The sequence below is a fragment of the Ambystoma mexicanum genome, chromosome 1p (assembly GCF_040938575.1).
Source record: "Ambystoma mexicanum isolate Mex_15411 chromosome 1p, UKY_AmexF1_1, whole genome shotgun sequence".
Lineage (NCBI taxonomy): Eukaryota > Metazoa > Chordata > Amphibia > Caudata > Ambystomatidae > Ambystoma > Ambystoma mexicanum.
In genome coordinates, this window is record NC_090921.1 from 171,043,310 (window position 1) to 171,056,611 (window position 13,302).

The window sequence follows — 13,302 nt, forward strand, 5'->3', positions numbered from 1 at the left end:
ATGATCCGTCAATCACGCCCTTTCTGGTCTTCCTGGTCCCTGGCACATCGGGGGTTACTCGCTGTAGTACACCCAACATGGCCGTATACACGGAACGCGGTCTATCGCCTTTACGTCCTATGCAGCACCTTCTATAAATTAGCCACTTCCCTGCGGTTCCTTGCGTCTCAACGCTACCGATAGCTGTGGCCTGACGTGCTCCGTAGTTCGTTCTCCTGAACTGTGTTGCTTCCTGGTACCCGGACCTTCCTCCTTCTCCTTTCCTTCTACCTTCCTTGATCCTGTTTCTTCTGTGTTCCGCGCAGACCGTCACCGTGTGCTGCCTCCATCCCAAGCTTCCTGGAGTTTCCAAAGATCCCGGACGAAGAAGCTAAACGAATCCTGGAATCCGAAAACGGCCGAGCGGGCTTGTACAAGACCCGAACCGCTCGGAAGAAAAGCCCGACAAAGGACTCCGCAAAACAGAGAAAACAGGTGAGAAAAGGGGAAACCAGTGACATGGCTGGGAAATGCCTCTCTGTCCCTTCACTAGAGCAGGTTCCCTACCTAAAACCAAAACTAAGGATCTGTCAGCAGTCAGAATGTCCTGTGTCCAAAGTTCTATTCTGACCCTAAAATTCTAACAAAACAACTCTAAAGTGAAACAGAAAATGTATTTGGCCTTGAGTAATGTATAAATGTTCAAAAAGAATATGCTTTACTCCAACACAAAAAGTTCCAAAAGGATAGAGTTCCTTGTTCCAGGGGTTGTTCCCTTCCCCTGGTTTTCTCTTTACTCTGGTTTCCATTCGGTCTTGTGAGCTTCAACATGTATGGCACACAAAATAACTTGACTTTTGTACTTTGTCGTGTTAGGATATATTCTGTACTCTCCTGTCAGGTTTCCTTTTATCCTTTAATATATTTACTCTGCCTTTTCCTGACGTGCACTGATCAGGATGTCTTGAGTCCATTTATTTTTAGACATTGTTCATCTTAATGCCTGATATGCTTTCCTATCAGGGCTTTCTTATAAGGACACTTGTTCACAATAAGAATCCACCTGGTATACTCTCCTGCCTGTCATCCTGACCTTCTTTTATGAACACTCTTGCAACTTGCATCTGCCTGTAATACTCTTCTACCAGGGATTTCTTACATAGGGGTTTTCTTATACTTAAAACTTCCTGGTACACTCTCCTGTCAGGGTTTTTTTCACATATGCACTTTCTTGTATCTTCAAACACAATTTCAAATTGTCTGGTATACTCTCCTGCCAGGTCTTTCTTATGTGGCCTTTGCGTACATTTCCAATATTGATAGTCTCTTACATTAGCTTTTTCTGGTATCATATCTGCCTTGTATATTATTCTGCCAGGTCTTCTTTTCCAAGTCTATCGCATACACTCACACTGTTGTAAGTCTCTTATTCTGGTTGCTTTTCCCCTTTTAGAACAATGCTCACTTGCACGTTTTCTTTCAAGGACTATCTTATTCATAAATGATGTTTGGCATGTCTGCCAATACGCCCCTGTGTGCCGGCTTCCCTTTCATGGACTCACCGGTTCTTCCTGGCGTATTTCGTCTCTCCTGTGGTAAACTGGTAACAAGCATTCGAGGTCCTGCCTGCCACTACTGTTTCTTGGCTTCTCTGTTCTTTGCTGTTCCTGGTGGGCTCTTCGTTGTCTTCCCCAGCTCCGGTAAGGTGGAGGCTGCCTCCTACCATCTGCAAACACCCAGAAGTCTTCTCTTTGTTTATTGTGTCCCTGCAGCATGTTCTGTCTCGGGACAGACTTTCCTTTTCCTTCTCTTTCTTGATGAGTCGGTTGGCTCCAGGGAACGCCTCCTAGCCCCTCGGTCTCTCGATCAATTCCATGAGATGCAGTCTTCTCCCGCCAGCATCTTTCCTTCTTCAGCTGCCTCTGCTGTTTAAATTTCCCCCCAGTAGGGAAGCGCACGCAACAATTACACTGCTCTTGGCCTTGGGTGATCTGTATTACTCAATCCCTCCCTATTCCTCGTCCCAGTATTCTCGTGCTTATGGGAATGGAAGTCCATTCTTGATGATCTGCAAATGAAGTTTGGGAAAACGTTCTTAATGGTTTTCAAGGGCAATTGGGTTTTTGATTGTTTGAATACAGACCTGGTGAAAAGGTTTTCAACACTCTTCCTAGGTGGATAAGGGGAGGTGTAACAATACACCATTAAGGCATTGGGTATGGGTGGGACATCCTCAGAAGAAAAAGGGGGATACCATGCCTTATCCAATGATGCCATGACACTTCCCCAGAGGTTGTCTCCCCCCATGTGATCCTCCCTCATACAGCTGCCCCCAGGGTCAGGGTCAGAGTCAGGTAGCGGCTGCTGTCCCCTGACCACATGGGGGAAGGTCAATGCTGGAAAAGGAGTGATGACACAATCGGATTCATCACATATCCTTAACTGTTTCTGGCACCAAAATGCCACACAATTGATGGAACCCCTCCTATCCCTTAACTCCTATCCCTTTATTAACCAAGAGGCAATCACAATCAATATGGTGCAATATCTTCAAAGAAAGCTCCTTGCAAAATGCAGGGACTGGGATGGCCATTTGACAGTAAGCAGGATTCTTCACTGTCTGTGTGGTGGGATAACAATGGGGAGGGGCGTTCAAGAGGAGAGGGTGCGACACTGGGTTCTGGCTTCAAAGTAGTGGTGGTTTATCCTTCCACCATGATGGATATTTTATTACATCATCTAGCAGCCATGTCTGCCAGTCAATATGGGTGTCCATGAAGATGGCAGGGTACTGCTGCTCAAGATCAGCACAGCATGTGTGTGATCCAGAACACAGGGACGGCAGTGAGTCTTTACAAGGTGAAGGTCTCTGCCCAAGCCCCCAAAGTGACAACTGGCAAAGCCTTTGTGTTTGCCCCGCTCCACTTATCCCACAAAAAGTGGCCTTGGAACATTTCCTGGCAACATACCCCACACAAAGTAGCCTTTAATCATGCCACGGACCCACCTAACCACATGCAGTGGACACTGCATCTAGCCGCTCTGCCCCCATTCTGGATTCAGAGTCAGTATAATAGTGCAGATTACAATGATGCATACACTTTCACGAGCAGTTACCTCACTATCGTTCTGAAAAGATTTGTCCCGGGAAATGGACCTGTCCAACAATCACCTACAATCACTCTATTGCCACAAAAGAGCGGTTTTGCCCCATAGGTTCTCTCAGGTACCTTGTTATGCTGTGCGTTACTAACCAGAAACAGTGGTGGAAATGAAACAATTTGTAGGGGGAGCCCAAAAGGGCCTGGGTGGGGGGCATAGTTTGGAGGCGGGGTTACAGTACTGAGGAGGCAGAGTTCAGTGGGGGAAGAGCTGACAGTTGAACTCCACTCAAAGGAAACGTTCAAAATAATTGTTTAAAAATGGTGCAATTTCTCTCATTCTGCTTCTTTTCCAAACTCCACACTGTACATCATGTAAGGAATGTATGGCATCAAACAGTAAGAGTGACACAAGTGACCACAGTTCAAGGATGTTTATTGAACTTCGATTGGGTATGAAAAACACCTATCTAATCCTAATTCTACAGATGGGAGCAAGCTACGACCATCAAACAATAAAAACGCAGTCCTAGTGGTGTCTTGTCAAAATAAAGGGTCCTATAATAATAAACCTATTGCTAATCCTTACTTCTAAATACAAATAGTGTGGAAAATAATGTTATGCAAAAGAAAGGTGTTCAAGAAATGATCTGTCAGGATAGTTGAGTCGTTGGCTTCCCTTCCCCACGTTTTCAACATGGGACAAGGCAGCACGTTCGAGCTAGCACATACTCTGGCTTCTCTAGAATGAGGATGCAGTTCAGAATCCCAGTATCAGGACCTTCTGTGCCAAATTCTCTTTGCTATTCAAAGTCTCTTACTTCAGAGGGCCTGATGCGACAAACAAACGTTCAAAGTTCCTTTCTCCTCAGGATTCTCATATGTACAACTTCTTTGGTGATTGCATATCCACCCCACGTCCCCCTCCGCCAGGCTAGGACCCACTTTAACACAAAACCTTCATATAGTCTCCCCTTGTCGGGCTCAGACCAATTTATCTCATTTTCCAAACTTTCTTCACTGTATCAAGATCGAAGACTTTCGACTGTGCGCAGGATTTAGCTTGCCCCATCGCAGGACCACTTCAATTCACAGTTTTTTAACTCTTGCAGCTGGATACCTTACAGAGACCTTCAATTGAGCACCCATGTGTTGACGGACCACTCTGTCAAAAGTATCATATCTTTTCCTTTTAAAGTTCAAACACTCATCAGCAGTTCAACTTTACGTGCGTCTTTTATCACACGCACTTTAACAATGTTTGTTCCAGCGCTCACCGTACAATGTTGCTGCTTACAACCCTGGCTTCAACACAGACCGGTCTTATCTCGGTCTCCCCAACTCACCGGCTGTGTTGATTCACTGATGCCGATTTGTTCTTGGGCTAAGGACGGTACTACAGCAGCAGCTGCTTCTCGCCGCCTTCATTAATGATGCGGGAGGGCCACGGTTATCTCTGACACACAATGCAGGATTTCCCGGTCTTACGCTTTCTAATCTCAAGGGTTCTTGAAAGTAAAGGTTTCTTGTCGGAAAGGGCAAGGGAATTTCCCTCCTTGCGATCCCCTCATGTTGTGCCGTCTTTCTTCTCTCTTTCAGCTGCCATCTCGAAACTGCTGTTTCCTTGTGTGTTTTGCCTCGCTCAGAGTGTGCTCTCGTGCACTGCTTTTTATCCGTGTGGTGAAGTTGAATGGAAGTTTGGTGTGAGTAATTATCAGTAATTGCCTGACTTCGCCTGACCAATGCACTGGGACATCTCCGGTATATATACTCGGGTGTTAGTCTATTTTCTCCCATAGCGGGCTGTCCATGCAAAAGTGTTAGTGTTGGAAAAGGGGGAAGGATATAGAGTTCCTACGTATCCTGTATGGTAGGATAGGGGTGACGGTGATACCAGAAAGTAGATACCGCATCTCGCCATCCAGCGTCCCACTCCCAAAGACCCTTCATTCAGGTGATCCTCCCGCACAGGTCCACCACCAGGAACTAAATCCAAAAGCTATGGCCGTGTCCTGGCCACCTGGAGGACAGATCCCAGGGACTAGCGGGTGAGACACCGTCTGGTTTCTCCTAATCAATTCCACTTTAAATCACCTCCATGGCAGTGGGGAACCCATAAATATGTAATCTTTTATTTATTTTTTTCATTTTGTGCACTCGGCTAATCATAACCTTAGGCACATGTAAAACCAAAATACATTACATTAATTATTACATTATCACAATCATTATCAGCAATGATCTATTTCCTATCTTACAATAAATAAATAAATTACCACATTCTCAACAACTAAACATAATTACATTATGCCACAGATTCGGCTATGGCAACCATTAATTTACGCCATACATAAAAAGCAGTTCCTGTGACTACCAGGGATTCAGCTGAGAATATTGCTCCCAAAAATTGATAGGAACCAATAGAGTCTTAACACGGAACACAAATCTGGCATAAGCCTTTACATAAACTACTTTTAACACCTGGCAGTCCGTTAAAATATACCTTTCAGTTGCACATGTTGTATCGCAAAGTCAGCAGCGCCTCGCCTCTGCAGGTGAGTTTGTCCAACAACCTATATATTCTCGCGTGGGCAGGAGATTGAGCCGTAAATAGGCAATGAATCGCCTGAGCTTCACCTCACTATCTTTGTTACATATGGGCAAGGGCAGTTAATGGTAGAAATAAGTTATCATTGCCACTTTAGAATCGCTTTGTAGTCCCATCATCTGATGAGGTTCAGTCTCCAGGATTGCAAGAACCCTTGCACATGACATCCTGAGCACATATTCACGACTCATTGCACTCATTATCTCCCCGACTTACCCTACTGTTCGGCTTTCAATGATGCTTTGCTTTATAGAAGATGACTTGAAAAGTACACAAACCATACTAAAGTATGCACACAAATAAGGATTTATATATTTGTGTGCGTACCTTATTATGCTTTGTGTACTTTTCAAGCCATCTTTTATAAACATAGAAATATGTTAGTTAAAATGTGTACAATTGTGGCCCCACCTCCTCATTTTGAGAGACTACAAATACCAGAATCCATTTCAGGGAAAAGGCACGATCACAGAGCCCCCTGCTTTGCATGTGGTAACCTGGACCCTTTGAGAAGCTGGGTCTTGGTAATGTAATCTGTTGTGTGTGCGCTCGCGCAGAGCAGATTAGATCACTGATCCCGAGGCGTCTTTTTGGCTTACTGCACAAAAAACCCAGACTCATTTAAAAGTGGAAAAGGTTGCCTTAATGTGACAGGCCAAAGCTTACAATCAAAACGCTTAACTGGCTCCATGGCCTAACAAGCTAAAGAGATATTTGAACAATCTATTAAATAACTTAAACATTTTCATTTTCATTTGCCCCTAACAATTAAATAATTAAATAACCAATTTCCTCCTTAATGATCCCTTGGATCCTACCGTCTCCTTGCCCCTTTTCCAGGCGTCCCGCTTTCTCCCAGGGGCCATGCCCCTCCAGGCTCAATACCTGTTCCCCCGGGGTGACCTGCTTGTGCAAACAGCGCCACCCCCTCCTTTCCCGTGTCATTCCCCCATTGTGCTTCCCTCCCCCCACATCAAAAGGGGCCATGCCCCCGGCACCCCGACCCACTTCAACCCCTTTTAAACTCCCCTCTACACCAAACTCCCCCTTCGTATGACCTGCAGCCAGCCTGACCTGCCACATCAGCAACATATATTACACACAACTTTCACAATGCCGACCTGTCACACGAAACTACCATCCCTACCCTCCTAACAGACCCCCAAAACCATAAACCCCCCCCCTGACGTCCAGAAAACCCCCCGCATAATCCCATGAAAAATGCCCCCCACCCCTGTTCCATAACTGACATCACCCTAACCAAAATGAAGGGGTGGGAGGGCGGGACAATCACCAAGTCCTAACCGTCGCCTGCCTCCCGAACCTTCCCTGAGCCCTTAAGTACCCCTACAGAGGCGCTCTGCACCCCAACGGCCACTCGCTGGCCGTGTGCAGTGCCAAAAAACTCCCCGGGGGGAAACTCTTTGCTTTCCCCCAGGGGCCCCTCTTGTCCGGGCTCGGTGACCTAATCTGCTCTGTGTGCTGCAGAGCATATTAGACCACCGAACCGGTCAAATATGCCTCGGTGGCACAGGAAGGAGGTGTGGGCATGAATATCATGCAGGCTGGATCCCGCAATCTCCTGCTAGATATCTGATCTGATGCGGAATCTTGGACCCGGCGAGAGCCGGCCCATTGGCCAGCGCTAGCCAGAAGACTTCACAAAGTTTTCATCGCCTACATTTTTAATCATACAACTGTCTTCTTAAGGAAAGAATAAAGGAAACATACGTCGCCTTGCATATGGGTGTAGCATTGGGGCCAGGGCGTTGCTAGGGGGGGCTAAGGGGCTATAGCCCGTGATCTTTTGGTTGTAGCCCCGGATAGAATCTCAGGAGCTACAGCCAAAAGACTAGCTAGCCCCCAACCCCAACGACATCAGCTTAGCCCCGGGTCTTTTCCAGACCTAGCAACTCCCCTGATTGGGGCGTAGGTGTATGCCTGCCACCAGTTATCAGCTATGTTTGCATTGCAGAAACATATCTGCAGTGCAAACATTGGGATCGCCAATCACGTGTAAATATTACACGTTCGATGATCGCGTGCAGTATTTGTTCTCTTGGTCTTACCTGCCCCTTAACTGAGGTGTCTCAGTCACGATGCATGTGTTAGTATCTCACGGAGGCCGCCATATTGTGCTGAAATTCAAAGACATGCACTCGCCTTTGTTTTCCTCCAGTGGGGAGAATTCCCAAGCGGCTGAGGGCACGTGCTGCGAGCTAGAGAACCGCCCATTGGAGAGATGCGCTTCCGGTTTGTAATCCAGTAGTGGCAGCAGTGCAGCCACGAGCGGCAGGGCCTTAAGCCCCCCACCCTGCAAGATGGCCGCCGCAGCTGGGCCATGCCAGGATATGCATTCTAGTGTGCTGGATTGAATGCCTACTGCATACTTCTCAACCACTTGACCCACCAGCGCGGGTGAAGTCATTTGTTACGGTTTGTGGTGGATAGACGCCCACGGCACGAGTATGATTGATTATGTGTGGTAATAATACTCATTACTCTGAGTCCCCCGTCTCATCACAGTTCTTAATAAAGTAAGACTCCCTGCTTTCTCAGACAGAAATCAAGGAAGGCGCCAAAAATGTCCAGAAGGAGAGTATAAAGCACCAAGCCTTCTTGTCTGCCGCCTTTGTTTTTACTCTCCCTAGACCAGGATTCAGAAGAACCCAGGAGGGAGCAGTTGAAGGGCAGCAAAGACTGTGGCAAGACGAGTGGACTACGAGTAATAATAAGTAATGCCATACCATAGCTCTCAACCATTTGTGTCCCAAAAGGTGGGTGAAAACACCAGATTTTATTTTTGGTGGGTGAGAGGCCCATTGAAACGAATGGGCGTGAAGGAGGCTTGGCGGGTGAGTCAGCTGTTTACAAGGCGGCTGACACCCGCCAAAAGTGTGTGAGTTGAGAGCTATGCCATATGTAATCGCCCATTACCTCAAGTCCATCCTTGTCCCGTTGCAGTCCCTACTAAATGAAGAAACGGAAAGCAGTATACTCCATACTTCTGCTGAGTAAACCAGGGTTGCAGTACCCAGAAGTGCTGGAGGACCCAGAAGTGCTCGGCCACTCTCAGCGACCTCGGTCCAGGACCCAGCCACTCTCCACTTGCACTGCCTCCCTGGCTCCCCCTGCACTGTGGGACTGTCACTGTACCCCTACAGCCCCCTTCCCTGCACTTCCCAGCACTTGCTCTGCACTTACCTCGCACTTGCCACCAGCTGGCCCTTTTTATATATTATTTATTATTTTATTACACTACTTACCTTGTACTGCACTTTCCCCCCCACCTCCTCCCCCTGCACTTTCTCCTTTTCCCCCTACCTCTGCACTTGCGCGATCTGAATGACACTTGGCCTGGTAGGATCGTTTGTCTGTCTTCCCCTTGTTTTCCCTCCCTCCCTGCCTCGTCGCGCCTTGAAACACCTGTGTATAGGCGCGTTACAAATACCATATCATATCATATCATATCAGGAGTCAATGGCCCTCATTCCGAGGTTGGTGCTAGTCATGGCGCTATTAGCGCCATGACTAGCACCAATACTAGTACCGCCACCGACTTGGTGGTATGGGGACTTACCGGTCCAGTCCGACCTTGGCGGCACCTGTAAATCCCCATTTGAAAGCCATTCCCCATTCCCATTTGAGGCCGCATAGGGCTCAATGGGAAGGGGGAAGGCGTCAATAACGGTACTGCAAATTGCAGTACCGTTATTGACCCCGGTATCCCTTTGCGGGTCCCGTCCATAACACCTGGTAAAACCAGGCGTTAAGGGAGGGACCCGCAAAGGGACCTCGGAATAGGGCGCAAAGGGATTACCGGCACCAGTGTCATTACCGGTGCCCGGTATCCCTTTGTGCCCAGGTCGTAATGACCCTAAATATCTGAAAAAAGCAACTTATGAAGGGTCAGCACAATGAACGAGTGACCTAGCATGTTAATGAGAGTTCCCCTCCAGGACGAGTAGACGTGGATCTGCCCGCGCATAGTGGGAGAGGTGTGTGAAACTCTGCAAAGAACATTGCTCCGGAAGTCGCCCTACCTGTGGCATGCAAGTCTGATGAGGGACGGGCCGAACCGAAACCTCTAAGAATGGTGAAGAGACCTCAATTCAACCAATGCCAGTGGTCGAAGTGAGCAGGAACGGTCGGGAGCAGCGTTGTACCAATTTTACTTTTTTTTTTACTGTTACCAGTTCCACTACTTTTTGCAACCATTATCACCATTCCGGAACTGTTTTGTGAAGTTAAAGCACTTTTCTCCACTTTACCACCTGATAGTGGTTACAGCTAAACTGAAATCTGTTTCAACACACTTGGCTGTCAACCAGCATGACTGCAAGACTTGAAAAATGTGTTGCACGTTGCTCCCTTCCTGCTCACTGTGCCCCCCTATGGGATCACAGTTCCACTACTTATTTGAGTTCACTCCTACCACTGCCAATGCCATTCAAAGAGTACACCATAGACCAGCTGAAAAAACCTGGTACCTTTCAAGGTTGATTCCCTGCGTAGAATGTCGTACTAACCACCAAAAATGATCCTTACCCTGATGTCACCCATCAGCTATTTCACCAGTTATAAGTAAGGTATATATAACATGCCATTCAATTATATCTATTGCCCATGGAAGCAAGGTGTGCTCTGGAGTGGCCGACCCATGACCCTGGAAACCAGCCGTTGCATACATGTCCAGTTCTTGCCATAAGCAAAGTGCAGGGTTATGGGGGGCACGATTCAGCCGGCACTGATCACTGCCAGAGCCCCTTAGAAAGCATGGTGCAGGAGCTAAAGAAGGGTGCAGTATTTAGCCAATTGTAGAGGCTGTCTTTCCAGAAATAGGGACAGGCTGCCAGGGCTTAACATATGCACAATGTGTGAGCTGTCCACACAGAGTTCCCCTGGAGCCTGGAAGGAAGAAGGGGTAGAGGGGCTCTCTAGTAAGGTGAGGTGGACTGATTTGTACCCTATTTCTGGCCCACCCAGTGTGCATACTTCCTGCCTTCTCTTGATGCACAGGCCCAGCTTGGTCTTGAACTTTACTCTTGCCTCTTCAGTACTGTTTCTCCCTCTTGTCTGTGCATGCTCTGGCTTCTGGTGTCATGCAGGCCCTTCATGGCCTCTAGCTTGACCCTTGCTGGAGCATCCTTTCTGCAAATGTCCTGCCTCCCCTTGATAGGAACAGGTTCTACATGCTCTCCAGCTTTACCCCTGACAGTTTCTCCTTTGTGTCTGTAGATTATATGCCTACTTGAGGCATGCAGGCTCTTCAGGGTCACCAGCTTTGCCATAGGCCATAGGTGCTCTCCAGTTTTACCCATGCCTTCTAAATTGCATTTCTCCCTTTACCCTCTACATCTTGTGCTATGTTACTGCAATGCCGCATTCCGCTGTCTTTTGCGCATGGTCTACAGCAACATGGTCTACAGCCGCAGTGGCAGATGGGAAATAGAGGGTGCTGGCTTAGGTTAGTGGGAAGAAAGTGAACATGTCAAAGGCGTTTTTGTGAAAGGGCCATAGCAAGAATTAGATCATGGGCTCTGTTCTCATATGCTGTTTGTTGTCACAGTTTCTGCTGTTTCATTGCCCTGATGTACCCAATGGTATCGGGTGATTCCATCGAATACAATGCATCGAATGCAAAAGCACTGAATGCAAAAGCCTCGAAATAATGAATTTTTTTTGTAGGTAAAGGTTTTTTTTTTATTAAAATGGGCTTCTAAGGGGTAATAAACCGGTGGTTGGGGGGGACCCCCCATTAAAAAAAATGAAGAAAGAAATGCATTTTTTGATGCATTTTTTTCGAGGCTTTTGCATTTGATGCTATCACTGTAAACCGTACCCAATGTAAAGCTATCTGTAGAAATGACCAAATGCAAAATAAACGAGGTAGAATGACCACTTTTTTTTAATCGAATTTGGTAGAGATTTTTGTAAATTTTAAGTAAGTAATAGGTGGGGGATGGAGTAAGGGTATTAGTTAAGGTAAGGGGGAGAAGAGGGCTGTGGGGGGCTTCTCACCTTCATTATAAAAAAAGTGCACAAAGCAAAAAGTAATTTTTGTTTTTCAACCAAAATAATTTGATCATTTTCCATTCGTTTCTTTCATTTTCGGTTATTTCGACAACCCAATGTTATGGCAGCCAACCCCCAGCAGTATGAAAAACGTGCTGGCCCTACTGAGATTTGACACAAGGGGCCTCATTATGACCTTGCCGCCCGGTCCAGTAACTAGTGTGCCGCAAAGCTTACCGGCACTGTTGTTTCTGGACCGGCATGTTACAGGTCTGCCTGCCGGAGCTGCCGTGCCCGACAGGTCTGACCCTGCCGAGCACAGCGGCCACGGTAGGCAGACCGGTCACAGAAGCATCAGCACCGTTAGCAACGGTGTTGGTGCATCCGTGTCCCCACTCCCATAGAGTCCTATGGGAATGGGGACTTACATTTTACTGGCGACTGACTTTCCGGCCAGCCGGGGTTGTAAATTTCCGGTGGCACCGGGAAGTCAGGTCCCGGTAAATATTTACGGGTCCGGCAGCAACCTGCCGGTAGTACCAGCAGGGTTACCGCTGGACCCAATGAGGCCCAATGACCTGCAGGGGGAAGACAGACCTCAGTTGGAAGCATTATTTTACCTGAAGGTGATCAGGAACTGTATGGATGTGGCTGGCTATTTGTTTATAATGAGGAGTAAGGTACTGAAGAAAGTGCCACAGTTATGCAAATAAATCAGTATTGTATTGCTTTGCCTTGGGCTTGATGGGGAAACGTGGGGGTGGATGAACACATGTAGTGATTCAGCTCTGAGCCAGCCGTCACCAGTCCTGGAAAACTCAATGCTGGAGGCAGGGCGGATGTTAGCCCACTGGGTCCATACTTCCAAAATATTATTAAGCCTGAACCTATTGCCTGTCCTCATCAAGTGGTGAGGAGGTGGTGCTAGATTAGTGCATTGGAAAGGGGTCGCTGACCAATCAGGAAACTTGGAATGCGGGCTGTATTCTCCGGTATAAGCCTGCGTTCCAAGCAGCCTGAGTACTGCTGGCTAGCGCACCCTTTCCTTCCCAGCTCACCTCTTAGCACCCGTGCAGTTCCTACGCGTGTGCTAATAAGGTTGAATAAAAAAAAAAGAAAAACCAACCTTGCAATGTGGCTCTGTGCAGTAGTCTCCGAAGTCTGTTTCCTTGTTGATGGTCATCAACATAGAAAACAGACTTCGGAAACTGCAGCGCGCACCACACAGCACCGTAACGTAAGTTTCTTATTTAAACTAGCATTGGCAATGCCAATAGTTTTACCGTTTACTGATGTTCTTTGCTTTTTGCATTTATAGGCACTCGGGTGCAAGGAGGAGAGTGCACAGCTTCAAATGAGGATGTGATAAGGAGTGCAGGCATGCAATATAATACTAAGGGTAATAGAGCAATGGAGGAAGCCATCAATAGTGGGTGCCATTGATGCCGAGCAAGAGAAAATATTGGCGAGTGAGAGTGTATGTAATAAAGTGAGAGTGTAAGAGGAAGGATGAGAGGGGATAAGGACAGGGCGTAAGGACAGGGGGTAATGGGGCTGGACGAATAGAACGGGTAGGGTAGTGTAAGGTGGGTGGAGGAA

At 47.3% G+C, this 13,302-nt stretch overlaps 1 long non-coding RNA gene across 1 annotated transcript in view; it reads right to left on the bottom strand.

Moving 5' to 3' along the window:
* Nucleotides 1-12,881, bottom strand: part of LOC138486547 (uncharacterized) — a 94,011-nt gene extending 81,130 nt beyond the window's left edge. The window contains exon 1 of the long non-coding RNA XR_011274509.1: nucleotides 12,830-12,881. This is a non-coding gene — a long non-coding RNA (uncharacterized lncRNA). The remainder of the gene's footprint in view (nucleotides 1-12,829) is intronic.
* Nucleotides 12,882-13,302: the final 421 nt, after the last annotated feature.